The sequence below is a fragment of the Schistocerca serialis genome, chromosome 10, assembly GCF_023864345.2.
Source record: "Schistocerca serialis cubense isolate TAMUIC-IGC-003099 chromosome 10, iqSchSeri2.2, whole genome shotgun sequence".
NCBI classification, from domain to species: domain Eukaryota; kingdom Metazoa; phylum Arthropoda; class Insecta; order Orthoptera; family Acrididae; genus Schistocerca; species Schistocerca serialis.
Genome location: NC_064647.1, coordinates 112,530,921 through 112,546,220, shown reverse-complemented (window position 1 = coordinate 112,546,220; position 15,300 = coordinate 112,530,921).

Sequence of the window (15,300 nt, the reverse complement as noted above, 5' to 3'; positions counted from 1 at the left end):
CCCCGTACCACAACTAGCACCTTCTCTCCCTGTCCCACTCCCAAACAGAACGAGGGAAAAATGACTGCCTATATGCCTCTGTGCGAGCCATAATCTCTCTTATCTTATCTTTGAGGTCTTTCCGCGAAATGTAAGCTGGCGGCAGTAAAATTGTACGGCAGTCAGCCTCAAATGCTGGTTCTCTAAATTTCCTCAGTAGTGGTTCACGAAAAGAACGCCTCCTTTCCTCCAGAGACTCCCACCCGAGTTCCTGAAGCATTTCCGTAACACTCGCGTGATGATCAAACCTACCAGTAACAAATCCAGAAGCCCGCCGCTGAATCGCTTGTAGGTCCTCCCTCAATCCGACCTGATAGGGATCCCAGACGCTCGAGCAGTACTCAAGAATAGGTCGTAATAGTGTTTTATAAGCGGTCTCTTTCACAGATGAACCACATCTTCCCAAAATTCTACCAACGAACCGAAGACGACTATCCGCCTTCCCCACAACTGCCATTACATGCTTGTCCCATTTTATATCGCTCTGCAATGTTACGCCCAAATATTTAATCGACGTGACTGTGTCAAGCGCTACACTACTAATGGAGTATTCAAACATTGCAGAATTCTTTTTCCTATTCATCTTCATTAATTGACGTTTATCTATATTTCGAGTTAGCTCCCATTCTTAACACCAATCACAAATTCTTCTCAAGTCATCTTGTATCCTCCTACAGTCACTCAACGGCGACACCTTTCCGTACACCACAGCATCATCAGCAAACAGCCGCACACTGCTATCCACCCTATCCAAAAGATCATTTATGTAGATAGAAAACAACAGCGGACCTACCACACTTCCCTGGGGCACTCCAGATGATACCCTCACCTGCGATGAACACTCACCATCGAGGACAACGTACTGGGTTCTATTACTTAAGAAGTCTTCGAGCCACTCACATATTTGGGAACCAATCCCATATGCTCGTACCTTAGTTAGGAGTCTGCAGCGGGGCACCGAGTCAAACGCTTTCCGGAAGTCAAGGAATATGGCATCTGTCTGATACACTTCATCCATGGTTCACAAGATATCATATGAAAAAAGGGCGAGTTGCGTTTCGCAGGAGTGATGCTTTCTAAAGCCGTGCTGATGCGTGGACAGCAACTTCTCTGTCTCAAGGATATTCATTATATTCGAACTGAGAATATGTTCGAGAATCCTGCAACGAACCGATGTTAAGGATATTGGTCTGTAATTTTGAGGATCCGTCCTTCTACCCTTCTTATATACAGGCGTAACCTGCGCTTTTTTCCAGTCGATCGGGACTTTACGTTGGGCAAGAGATTCGCGATAAATACAGGCTAAGTAAGAGCCAATGCAGTAGAGTACTCTCTGTAAAACGGAATTGCAATCCAATCAGGACATGGCAATTTATTTATTTTCGACCCATTCAGCTGCTTCACAACCCCAGGTATGTCTATAACTATGGCCTCCATATGGGATTCTGTACGAGACTCAAACGGCGGTATGTGTGTACGATCCTCCTGGTTGAAAGATTTCTCAAATGCTAAATTTAAAATTTCAGCTTTCGTTTTGCTGTCTTCCGTTGCCAGGCCAGACTGATCATTGGGAACGTGGTTTGAACGGACACAGGGTAGAGTTGTTTTGAGCTGTCGAACAAGTGAGGAAGGCGGCGGGTGGTCGGAGTTTCACAAAGAGGCTTCTTTGTTGGCTGAGTGTCACCAGTGGCCGAAGTTGCCACTGGGCGAGTCCGAGACCACACAGGAGTAAGGAGGGAGAGAGAGAGAGAGAGAGAGAGAGAGAGAGAGCGCATACGAGACACAGAGAGACTGATTCTCGCCGCAGCGGTTATACAACGGTCGGAACGGGACATAAATACGGTGCGACCATGAAAGGTGGGAGAACCGCGAGAAATTTCAGAGTTCTGATTGGCCGAAAACGCGTAGGGTTACATGTGAGAGGAACTGGGAAGCTTGGCGGCAACAAGAGGTAGAAGACACTGGTTTCTGGTCTGGTGCTGGGCAGACACGGAGTATCTCGGCTGCGAGTGGAGGCCTAGACATACGTTAGAACTGACATGTGATTACATTTTCACGCAATTTGCGTGCATAGATCCTGAGAAATCAGTACCCAGAACAACCACCTCTGGCCGTAATAACGGCCTTGGTATGCCTGGGCATTGTGTCAAACAGAGCTTGGATGGCGTGTACAGGCACAGCTGCCCATGCAGCTTCAACACAATACCACAGTTCATCAAGAGAAGTGACTGGCGTATTGTGTCGAGCCAGTTGCTCGGCCACCATTGACCAGACGTTTTCAGTTGGTGAGAGATCTGGAGAATGTGCTTGCCAGGGCAGCAGTCGAACATTTTCTGTATCCAGAAAGACCTGTACAGGACCTGCAACATGCGGTCGTGCATTATCCTGCTGAAATGTAGGGTTTCGCAGGGATCGAATGAAGGGTAGAGCCACGGGTCGTAACACATCTGAAATGTAACGTCCACTGTCCAAAGTGCCGTCAATGCGAACAAGAGGTGACCGAGACGTGTAACCAATGGCATCCCATACCATCACGCCGGGTGGTACGACAGTATGGCAATGACGAATACACGCTTCCAATGTGCGTTCGCCGCGACATCGCCGAACACAGATCCGACCATCATGATGCTGTAAACAGAACCTAGATTCATCCGAAAAAATGACGTTTTGCCATTCGTGCACCCAGGTTCGTCGTTGAGTACACCATCGCAGGCGTTCCTGTCTGTGATGCAGCGTCAAGGGTAACCGCAGCATGGTCTCCGAGTTGATAGTCTATGCAGCTGCAAACGTCGTCGAACTGTTCGTGCAGATGGTTGTTGTCTTGCAAACGTCCCCATCTGTTGACTCAGGGATCGTCGCTGCACGATCCGTTATAGCCATGAGGATAATATGCCTGTCATCTCGCGGTCGCAGGTTCGAATCCTTCCTCGGGCATGGATGTGTGTGATGTCCTTAGGTTAGTAAGGTTTAAGTAGTTCTAAGTCTAGGGGACTGATGACCTCACATGTTAAGTCCCATAGTACTTACAGCCATTTGAACCATTTGAATCTAATCAAAAATTTCTGAGATATTAAAATTCTTTTTCAATAGCTGAATTTATAATAAAAATAGCATGGAGAGCTGCATCAAACCAGTCTCAGGCCTGAAGACCACAACAACAACAACAACAACATGCACTGAAGGTAGAAAGAGCAAAAAAAAAATCAGACTTTTCTTTCAAAATATCTTCATAAGGAATGAAGAACCCTACTATATTCTTTCTACTCAATTTTTTAAAAATTAAAGTCTCGTATCTGCTCGAAATCCTCTTCTCTTCTCACTTTTCTATGTATTGCAGTGTTATATTTAACCATCCTAAATCATCTTGGACTTCCTAGAACAAACTGTTCTTGCTTCTGTTTTTTCAAACGTAGTTGAAATGTTGTCTTGGTAGACTGATTTCTGACAATCTTTAAATGTGGCAGAAAAATTAATTTTACTTTCTCACATTGTATTTTCTATTGATTAAAAATGCATTTTTGAGAATTTTTGGAACCTACCACGGTCCTTTGCATAATCCATGAGCAAGTTGTAGTAAATTAACGATTGTGATTTGGTCTCTGTGGCAGATATTCTAACATATTGTGTTTCATCTAGTTTTCCCATAAAGAGGAGTAGCCCTATATATTATGCTAGTGTGCCGTTGGGATCCAGCACGGCGTTCCCTATTACCCTCCTGAACCCACCGATTCCATATTCTGCTAACAGTCATTGGATCTCGACCAATGCGAGCAGCAATGTCGCGATACGATAAACCGCAATGGTGATAGGCTATAATCCGACCTTTAACAAAATGGTGGTATGCATTTCTCCTCCTTACACGAGGCGTCACAATAACGTTTCACCAGACAACGCCGGTCAACTGATGTTTGTGTATGAGAAATCGGTTGGAAACTTTCCTCATGTCAGCACGTTGTAGGTGTCACCACCGGCGCCAACCTTGTGTTTTTTTTATTAGATTAGATTAGATTTACTTTCATTCCAATTGATCCGTAGTGAGGAGGTCCTCCAGGATGTGGAACATGTCAGAAAAACAACAATACATGACAAATATTTAAACTAAAACAAATAAGCTAATGTACCATTCCACAGGTCCCAAGTGGAATGATCGTCATTTTTTAATGAACACTAAGAGTCATTTTACAAATACTATTGTACTGAATTTAAAATAAAAAAGTTTTATATTTATTTATAAGGTAAGAAACATGTAATACAACTACTGTAATACTTATTTACAATGAACACATTACTGCACTGAAATGGTGCAGAAGTTAGATTATACTTACTTACACACACACACACACACACACACACACACACACAAATTTTCAGTGAACACATTACTGCACTGAAATTGTGCAGAAGTTATGTTGTACTTATATACAAATCAGTTGGTTTTCCTCAGAAATTCATCAATGGAGTAGAAGGAGTTGGCCACCAATAAATCCTTTAGGCTTCTCTTAAACTGAATTTCATTGGTTGTTAAGCTTTTTATGGCTGCTGGCAAGTTATTGAAAATGTGTGTTCCTGAATAATGCACACCTTTTTGTACAAGACTAAGTGACTTTAAATCCTTGTGAAGATTATTCTTATTTCTAGTATTGATTCCATGAATTGAGCTGTTGGTTTGAAAAAGTGATATATTTTTAATGACAAATTTCATTAAGGAATAAATATATTGGGAAGCTGTAGTTAGTATCCCTAGTTCCCTAAACAGGCTTCTGCAGGATGTTCTTGAGTTCACACCACATATAATTCTTACTGCACGTTTTTGTGCCCGGAAAACTTTAGCTTGGCTTGATGAATTACCCCAGAAAATAATCCCATATGACATTATGGAATGAAAGTAAGCATAGTATGCCAGCTTTTTCATTTTTATATCCCCTATGTCTGACAAAATTCGCATTGCAATGCTCTGAAAAGCTAATCATTTGCATATCACAGCATCTTCTTCATGTCGGTTAAATTTCGCGTCTGTAGCACGTCATCTTCGCGGTGTAGCAATTTTAATGGCCAGTAGTGTATATTGGTGGCATTGCGACCAGTGATCCCACTCCAATTTTTCAGAGTTAGTTTTCTCCACAAAAGCAGAATCGTCTGTTGCTCTGAGAAGAGAGAACAGAATTGTGCTCACTTGTGGCGTTCGAATGCAACATTAAGTGTTCCTTTGCTGCCGTGCACTTGAATCTACAACTATTCCTGTCATTTGTGCAAGTAGATTGTGTATCGACTGGTGACGGACTCCGCAACTCAGCAACTTACGGTCAGGATTTTTCAGACGGAAATCACGTCCACGCTTTGAGATGAAGTCGAGATTTCAGAGGGGAAAGACGAATGACGCCGGTGCCTGGGGCGACTGTCGTGATCTTCACACTGAATTACCGTAATATTTGCGCAAACAGCTGGCAAAGTAGGGAGCTGTAACTGTAAATAAGTACGTGTTCCACTAGCTGTTTGCTTGAGCTCTCTAATTCTGTCCGTCTAGTTAGAGGTCAGTAGAACGACGACTTGCGTGAAAGTGTCAACCAAAGTAAGTTAGGAAATGAGGCGCGGTAAGAAATACAGTTTCCATTGCTCCTATGGGATGGTAGTTAGTTCAAGAAGTTAAATCTGATTGGTGTTGTAATGTCTTAGGCTAGTAACATTGCTCATCCTGTTTTAACAAGTAAATTTGTGATTTGATTACATACCATAATTAGATTTATTGTCATTTCCATAAGTAGTGAACCACTTATTGAGAATACGAGTTTTTATTGATGGAAATTATTATTCAAATTTGATGCCAACGGTATTGGAGGTATTATTCGCGCAATTACACAGAGCCAAAAATGGGTCGCACTAAATAAGAAAGGACGTTTTTATAAACATTATAACCCCGTACGTTGCAGAATAAGTGGATTAACTATGGAAAAGACCCTTCGTGGTATAATAATAAATGCGAGAAGTACTGGTGAAACTGAAACTGTTCCATTCCCGGCAAAAAAAGCGATCACCGAAATTTCGGCAGGTAAAACTTAATTCGTGTAAATTTTGTACATGCCTGCACGTTCAGAGACCGTGAATAGTTACAACTGAAAGAAAACAGCCCTCGGTCACTATTTTTTATCGAATTAACCGGGTTTCAACACAGCTAGGAGTGTCTTCCTCAGAATTTAAATCAAAGAATGTTCTAAATTCTGAGGAAGACACTCCTAGGAGTGTTGAAACCGGGTTAATTCGTTAAATTTAGACCATTCTTTGATTTAAATTCTGAGGAAGACACTCCTAGCTGTGTTGAAACCCGGTTAATTCGTTAAAAATAGTGACCGAGGGTTGTTTTCTTTCAGTTGCTTAATTCGTGTGTCTATGAAATAGCGATGCGTGAAGAGTACAACAATTTCCACCGTCATACATTAATTAAAGATGTTGCCGAGATCCCCAGAAAATTCTGATCCTACATAAAATCGCTTAGTGGGTCGAAGACTGCCGTTCAGTCACTCGTCTAACAGTCTGGTGTGCTAACTGAAGACAGCGAAAGGAAACTTTAAATTCCAGTCTTACAACACCGTTCACGGAAGAGGATCGCGAAGAGATACCCCCGTTTAATGTTATCCAGGCTACTATTTTGAGGACACAGAAATAGATAATTGTGGTGCCGAGAACGAACTAAACGAGTTGGAAACACTTAAGTCACCAGTTCCAGATTGAATCCCATTCGGTTTTACAGAAAGTGCTCTTCCACATTGGAACATTACTTAGTTTACAATTATCACGAAACTCTCGCCAAGTACAACGTTCAAAGCTACTGGAAAAAAGCGCTGGTGACTCCTGCGTACAAGAAGGGCGAAAGAACGGACCAGCAGAATTACAAGCGAATATCCTTAAGGTCGGTTTGGTGGAGAATTCTTGAGCTTGTACTAACTCAGAATATGATAAGTTTCATTGAGACAGAAAACCTACTACCTCAGATCAGCACATATTTAGAAAACATCGCTCGTGGGAAACTCATCTTGCGAATCATGGATGAAGGGCAACAGGCAGATTCCGTATTCCTAGATTTCTAGGAAGCATTTGAAACGGCGCCCCCTATGCAGACTGCCAGAAAAAGTCCGAGCATAGAAATTAGATTCTCAGATACGGCAGTGGCTCAAAGACTTATTAAGTAACAGACGTTGACCTGGACGACGAGTGTTCGCCGCCAGAAGTGCCTCAGGGATGTGTGGCAGGACTGCTCACGTTCTGCATGTACAGTCGCGCTCAAAAGTATCCGAACGACCTGAATTGCATTTCGCCTGATTCGCATGCAACCCACATAACGCAGCTGTCTAGCAGGTCCTGCCACCCATGATTGTTGATAGGGAGAGACAGATTCTATTATCTTTTGGCTACCCCAAAAGAAGGAGTAATGGCATTGTGGTCTGAAATTCACATTAATCATGATATTCCTTCTCTACCAAGTAGACGCTAGGTTGAACCACAATTAAGTCAGGACTGGCGATATGTAGAAACTCTATCACCAGTAACCTTTATTATACTAGTTATTTATTTCTAGTGAGGAAACAAACGCTATGTAGGGTCAGAGGACGCTTATTCCATCTTCTATTTGAGCTTCTGTATGTCGATAAAATTGTTTCTGAACTGGGAATGCAACTCAGACCGACCTTAACGCGGAATTTGTTCCCTTCGTGACAATACAGCTCGACTACAATTTGTCGTTCGTTCAAAACTGCAGATTATTCAACATCTCCACGTATTGCGCGTGAATGGGTTCGAATCCTGGCCCAGCACTAAAGTTTTCATTATGTATTATCACAGCTCTAGCATGAGAACACCTATCTGCTGGTGGATAATAATTTTGATTTTTAATGTATTTTCAATCGTTGTCAACACTAACGATATATGACTTTTTGACTCCCAGAGAGACACATAAATATTTGCGAGATAACTGTAAGTTCAAGGATGCTGGTGGAGAAAAATTCGGTAGCTGACGTCTCTTTGTGTGTAGTCAACAACGATGTGTGTGGGGTTCGATTCCCAGTCAGCACTAAATTCTTCGTCATATTATTTCTACTTCAAACAGGCTTACATGTCGCTGCTGGTGTAACAAACCCATACTTAACGTTTACTTTCTGTAGAATTTAACAGCGATAGAGAAAATCCGATATGCGCAGTTGATTGTGCTTCGATAACAATCTGATTAGATTCTGGATTCGAATCCCTGTCCAACACAAAACTTTACCTCAAGGCATTTCAAGTACGTTACTTGTGAAGAAGCAATATTTAACATCTCTCGTAGTTCGTTAACAGGTACAATAGATGCTGGGTAGGAATTCCTGTCCATTAAAAATGTTTACGTTATGTAATTTAAAGTTGATATTTGCTAATTGTTACTGTCTGAAATCGTGGTATATCACACTCTGTATGCATAGTCAAGAATGACTGTTAGTTTCCGTCAGTCACGAAATCTTTGCTTAGTCTGCATGACCTGGGTTTGAATCCATATGCAGAACGAGGCGGTTCGTTGTGTCATTTGAAGTTCATACATATTCTGAACTAGCTGATCGTGAATAATTAAATTTTTAATGTCATTTTGTGTTAAATAATAAGTACGGTATGTTACTTTGAAGGGGAAATCATGAATACGACGAACTTACTACGTTCATTACCTATCTGACGTAATAATGAGAGTGGCAACATTTCACGTATGTCATTCATTGTAATAAATGTGAGCTTACAAGCCTTAAGGACAATCTTATCTGTGATAAGGTGTTCCCTGATATTTGTAGTATTGTGGAATATCTTTACATCTTGAGTTATTGCGATACAGAGCAGTGTTTTCTAGTTGTGACTTGCAACCAATTTCAATAGTCAAACGACTGTATCGAGGAGCCATTAGAGGACCTGCTAGACAGCTGCGTTATGTAGGTTGCATGCGAATCAGGCGAAATGCAAATCATGTCGTTCGGATAGTTATGAGGATGACTGCACATACCTGGTGTGGCGTATCAGAGTGAGCAGCAGTCTACAACTGTTTGCAGAGGATGATTTACACCAGATTTACATTTGGTGTACTAAATGGCAGCTTGCCGAAAATGTATATAAAGGTAAGTTGACGCAGTTAGCAGAAAAAAGGTGTCGTGTAAAGCTCGAATACAGTACTAATTGCTTGACACAGTTATGTCGACTAAATATCTAAACGTAACACTGTACAGTGCACAATGTGGAACGACCTCGTGAAGTCCGTAGTAGGGAAGGTGAACTGTCCACATTGGTTTACTGGGAGAATTCTAAGAAAGCGTAAGGTAGCTCATCTGTAAACGTAACTCGTAGTAGAACACTTGTGCCAGCCATTCCACAGTAGTGCTAGAGTGTTTTGGGCCCTCATTAGCTAAAGGTTATAGTATACACTAAAAGACATGCAGTATTGGACGCTGAAGGTCCTCTGGATTTGCAGCAGCAGAGGAATGTTTTATACATTTCGTGTCTTCGAAAGTCGCCAGTGTGTTCTTGTAGTCTTATTTTAATTTTTCCCACAAATAAAAGTGCAGACGTGTTAAGTATAGTGAGCGTGCAGGCCATTTTCTGTTTCCCCAGCGAACGACCCAACGATCTTCTGATGTTCTGAAGAGAATGTCTAAAAATTTCTGTTTCGAACATGTGGTACATTGATCATGTTGGTGCCGCATGGATTGTTCTTTGTATATATGGGAATTCTTCTGGTAAGTGTGGCACCAAGAACATCTTCGCAGTGTACTGGCCGATGTAGATAGTGTTTACCTCTAGCTTCTTTCAGGAGATAAGTGGTATGAAAGAAACCCCTCTGGGACGTTGGGACGACTTTCAGTACTGTTGATCGCGGTCCTACGTACTAGAGCCCTGCAGAGACATGTAAGGAATCCTAATGGTCTTCACTGTGTTTAGGCTGACAGGAAGAATGCAGATCATCAATTTGGCTGTGTATCAGGGAGCAGTAACACCTCTCTTAACTGGTCAGGAAGACATTCAGAAATTTTAATTCAGTTCTTGGATTGTTTTATTGTTTGTAATTTGATTCACAGGTCTGCACATTGCAATGTACTGCCTGGCAATGTTGGTGTTCAGCTAGTTTAATGATTACTTATGGCGAGGTTTAATATGAATTAATTGAAGCTGAGTAGCCAGTTTTGTAATTTTTAACTCATATAATTGTATCTCGACTTTGAATCTTTGTAAGTTAGTCCCTCAGTAATTTTATTCGTATGAAGAGGGAACAAACTCTCAAGCATTGTTCCCATACTAGCATTATCTTTCAGCTAGAACATATGCCCCTGCATAATTTTTTTTGAGCCAAGATGTTAGTTGATGCCCTGGTTAGGCAAAGAAGTTTAATGCTGACACTGAACTTTGTTCAGCAAGTTATTAGCTTTTTGCCAAGTGAACTTCAAGAAAATAATTTTTAGCTTCATTGGGATATAAATAACAGCCAACCAGATGGAAAAAAAACGACTATTAAACCTTGACCATCGTTTGGACGGTCAGTTGACAGCTCGCTACTGACTTCTACAGAGTGTTTATTTTCCTCAAAACTCTATGTTCAGTAAGAAAACGTCTCTCGTTATATTACAATGCACTTTGTCATCCACAGTTGGTTGCTATTCAAAATTTTACTAATATACCATCCTAGACCTATTCCCTCCACTCCTTTCTGTGTTTTAAAGTGCGCGTCATTTACGATGGTGGCCGAGTTTAGGATCGTTCTGTGTATCTGACGTCACAAAACACAGTGAGCCAATGAACAGAGAACGACGTTGGCCAAGCTCGACTGCAGTGCAGAGCACGGACGAGTGTCTTCAGTTTTAGAAACGTTCCGTTATATATAAAGTAATAGAAGAAAAGCAATGTCTTGATAGCAGACTTTCTTTTATAGAAAGTTTGGAAAAAGCATACTTTATACCAATTGCTTCATATTCTATTAATTAATTAAACCAAAAAAAAGCAATAAGCCTCCTAATTCAGGCGATAGCAAGGAAAGGTGTTTGTATCATTGTCACGAACCGCTTTTTCGCAATAAAGAACGGCGGTAATTGTTTATTTTCTATCGTACTTCGACGAAACGTGAGTAATTCATAGTCATACCATCAGTGTTGTCGGTATATTGCGTGATATTTTAGAGTCATCCAGGAGTCTTGTCGAATGACGAGCTACGTTAGCGTAATGGTTAAGGTGTTTGGCTGCCAAGCGTGAAGTTCTGAGCTCATACCTTGTTTGGAGTATAATATTTTCTTTATTTAAAAACAATATCGAAGTGTCTTACATCATGAATTTTATTTGTTTGAATGAATTTTTTTGAAATTTCTAATGCTTTCTCTCTTCATTATAACCATAATAGGTTTTCGGTTTTTCTAATTTTGTCCTCCAATATTTCTTTTCACAGCAATTAAAAACAACGAGAAAAGGCACACATACAATATTCATGTTATCTCTTTTGTTTGTATATCTTCTCTTCCGCAGTCGCTGTTTTACTATTCATATTGAGATATATTCTTTTGTGACAGTATTAAAAGTATTATTTAGAGCAGAATTTGAAATATATTCCTCTTCTAAAACTGCAATAAGCTTCTTATTTAGACCAGATGCGTTTTTCTCTTTTGAAGCATCTTCAGTGGACAGTATTTTGTCTCCTCCATTACCAAGTAACCTTTCGTAGTTTTCTGCTGCGGTAACAAAATATTCAACGTTTGTGTTGGCTGATCAGTGTTTTAGCAAATAAATGCTGTTTGTGTGAGCCACACACAAAAATTACATTTGACATAGCTCAGAGCACTTTACTGATACACAGTATATTCAAGTCCTAATGTTTTTGTAAGTCCACAGTTTTGTTTAATGTATTTTGTCTACTTCCTTTTGATTGATTGAAGTGCTTTAAAATAAAGCCAAACGTGCCTGGTGTAAGTAAAACTTTTACTGCAGTCACGAAAGACGGAATATTTCTCAATATTACATACGATACCTATCAGGTACTTAAATTAAATGAGATATTGTTATACAGTAAATTTTAAAAGAAATTTAGGTATCTTGTCCACATTTCATTCTTAGCATTGTGGCAACTAAATTCGACCATACGGAAAGTATACGCTATGGACTTTCACCTCTGCAAACTTTTCAAAATTTCGTGCAATGGTTTACCACATTTAATGTTGCACAATAACTGCGTAGAAAATCGAAACAAAATTAAGTCATTTATGGGAGGAAGGTATCAGTCAATAAGACGTGTAAAATCAAATTTTTGGGCCAAATAGTTTTTGTGAAAGCAGTCGGAACACTATGTTTCTGCACAGGCGAGCAGTGAAGTGATGACAAAATCACGCACAGCGCGGAATGCGGGGAGCACGTCTCTGTAGCAGTGAAAGGGTTAATGCGGCCGTGTTGGCTTTACTTCATAAACTGCACGCTCCCCCCTAAACGGAAGTTTGCGAACTATACTATACTACGGCGCTGCTTCTCTTGGCGCGTGCGTCGTTCGCAACTGGCAACGCAGCACTCTCCCGCGTCTGGGCGTCTGGGCGGGCATGCGCGAGCCGTCAAGATAAAAGAATTGAACTATGGTGTGTTTTTATCCTACCTATAACATCGTGATTTCTAGGCATATACGCTGGTCAGTGAGGCTTCGTTTACTATTCCATTGTTTGTTTTATAATATCCCCTCCTAGTTTGTTAGTTCATATAGCATCCTTTATCAGTACAACCACTCCCCGTAGCATGATTCCTTACAAGTATAGATTTACCCTCCAAATTCCACGACCCCCCCCCCCCAACAGTCCCCCCCCCCCCCCCCAACATTCTTTTACCAATTTGCATTTTTCTTTCGCTGTCACAAGTTTCTCTGTCGCAGTGTGTCCTTTTACAGTAGACCAGCATGATAGATGTCAAGAATGAGATTTTCACCCTGCAGCGGAGTGTGCGCTGATATGAAACTTCCTGGCAGATTAAAACTGTGTGCCCGACCGAGACTCGAACTCGGAAAAGGTCCCGAGTTCGAGTCTCGGTCGGGTACACAGTTTTAATCCGCCAGGAAGTTTCATATCAGCGCACACTCCGCTGCAGGGTGAAAATCTCATTCTGGAAACATCCCCCAGGCTGTGGCTAAGCCATGTCTCTGCAATATCTTTTCTTTCAGGAGTGCTAGTTCTGCAAGGTTCGCAGGAGAGCTTCTGTAAAGTTTGGAAGGTAGGAAACGTGGTACTGGCAGAAGTAAAGCTGTGAGTAGCGGGCGTGAGTCGTGCTTCGGTAGCTCAGATGGTAGAGCACTTGCCCGCGAAGGCAAAGGTCCCGAGTTCGAGTCTCGGTCGGGCACACAGTTTTAATCTGCCAGGAAGTTTCATATCAGCGCACACTCCGCTGCAGGGTGAAAATCCCATTCTGGAAACATACCCCAGGCTGTGGCTAAGCCATGTCTCCGCAATATCCTTTCTTTCAGGAGTGCTAGTTCTGCAAGGTTCGCAGGAGAGCTTCTGTAAAGTTTGGAAGGTAGGAGACGTGGTACTGGCAGAAGTAAAGCTGTGAGTAGCGGGCGTGAGTCGTGCTTCGGTCGCTCAGATGGTAGAGCACTTGCCCGTGAAGGCAAAGGTCCCGAGTTCGAGTCTCGGTCGGGCACACAGTTTTAATCTGCCAGGAAGTTTCATGGTAGATGTCAGTTGGATACATCTAGTGTTGGGGCCCTTATGCAGTGATAGTGTTCCTTGAAGCAGTTTTACTTTGATGCTCACGCTTATCACGGTTGAGTAATCACGCAAAAGTGCTTCTCGTGTTGTCTGCACATTTTTTAAAGATTCTGCTCTGTTTACCTGAGCCTGCTGGCTCTTTATAAGCCACATGGTTTTAATGAAACTCTGCTTAACCCTTCCCCTCATCTCTCCCTCTTTTCAGCTATTTAGTTACTATGTTAATTCTGTTAATAAAATTCACTAGTGAAATCACACATGCGACTCATTGCGGATACACGCATATTGGACACGCAGAATCTCCACCTACCAGATGTAACTTAAAGATAGCGCCTTTGCTCTTCAAACCAGTCAGCGCATGTCACTAGCTCTGACCGTGACATATTGAGGCTCTGTAGGGTGTGATGCCACGTTTCGTATTTGAATGTCGGTTTTGTACTAATCTTTCAAGTGTCACACTATATGTTGTTGTATCCCTCGTCAAATATACGTTTAAAAAAATTTCATCGTTTTACGACAATGCCCTACAGCAGAGGTTCAAATGGCTCTGAGCACTATGGGACTTAACTTCTAACGTCCTCAGTCCCCTAGAAATTAGAAGTACTTAAACGTAACTAACCTAAGGACATCACACACATCCATGCCCGAGGCAGGATTCGAACCTGCGAATGTAGCGGTCGCGCGGTTCCAGACTGCAGCGCCTAGAACCGCTCGGCCACCCTGGCCGGCTACAGCAGAGGTCTACTTTTATATAATACATTTGAAATGGTGATTAACTGAATGACTTGGACCAGATAGAGTCAACGAATCCCACATTGACTAAGACAATGTATGCTTCTGTAAAGTAATTTTTGTAACATTTTGTGTATTTTAATGTTACTATCTTTGTTCCATACACGATGTCGTAATCTCGTTAATAGGAATTAGATCTTCTCCAGAAGACGGTTTTAAACTGTTGAAAACAAGGTCCAGTTTTAATATGTTACATGCATGCATGCTGTCTGTTCCTTCGGACATATCCGAAACAATAGACATCAAGCGGACTCCGCAGTTGTGATCATTACAAGTAAATTGAAGGTGGAGGGGAGTGAATCAACGATGTCAGCAGCATCTTGAGACTATGCCGAATCAGCGACGATGATTGAAAGCTGTGCCGGACTGGGATTCCAGCCTGGGATCTTCTGCTGACTAGGCAGTCGCCTTAATACTGCACCACCCAGAACAAGTGTCTACCGCACGACAGGTGGCGCTCGTTAGGAATGTGGGTCGGCTGTAAGGTGTACCGAGACAGTCCGCTCTGTGTCCCGGATGGCGCAACTGGCTAGTCAGCAGAAGATCCCGACTTCGAATCCCGGTCGAACATATTTTCACTCGTCATCGTTAATTCCGCTTGATGGTCCGATGAAGATCAGTAATCCCTTCCCTTTCCTTTGCTTTCTCCCTTCCCCCTTTCCCTCCATCCTCAATTCACATACAAGGTTTAAAAAACCTGTATCCTGTGGCCTCCTCCACCAGCCATCAAGGCACCTACAGTATCAGCAAC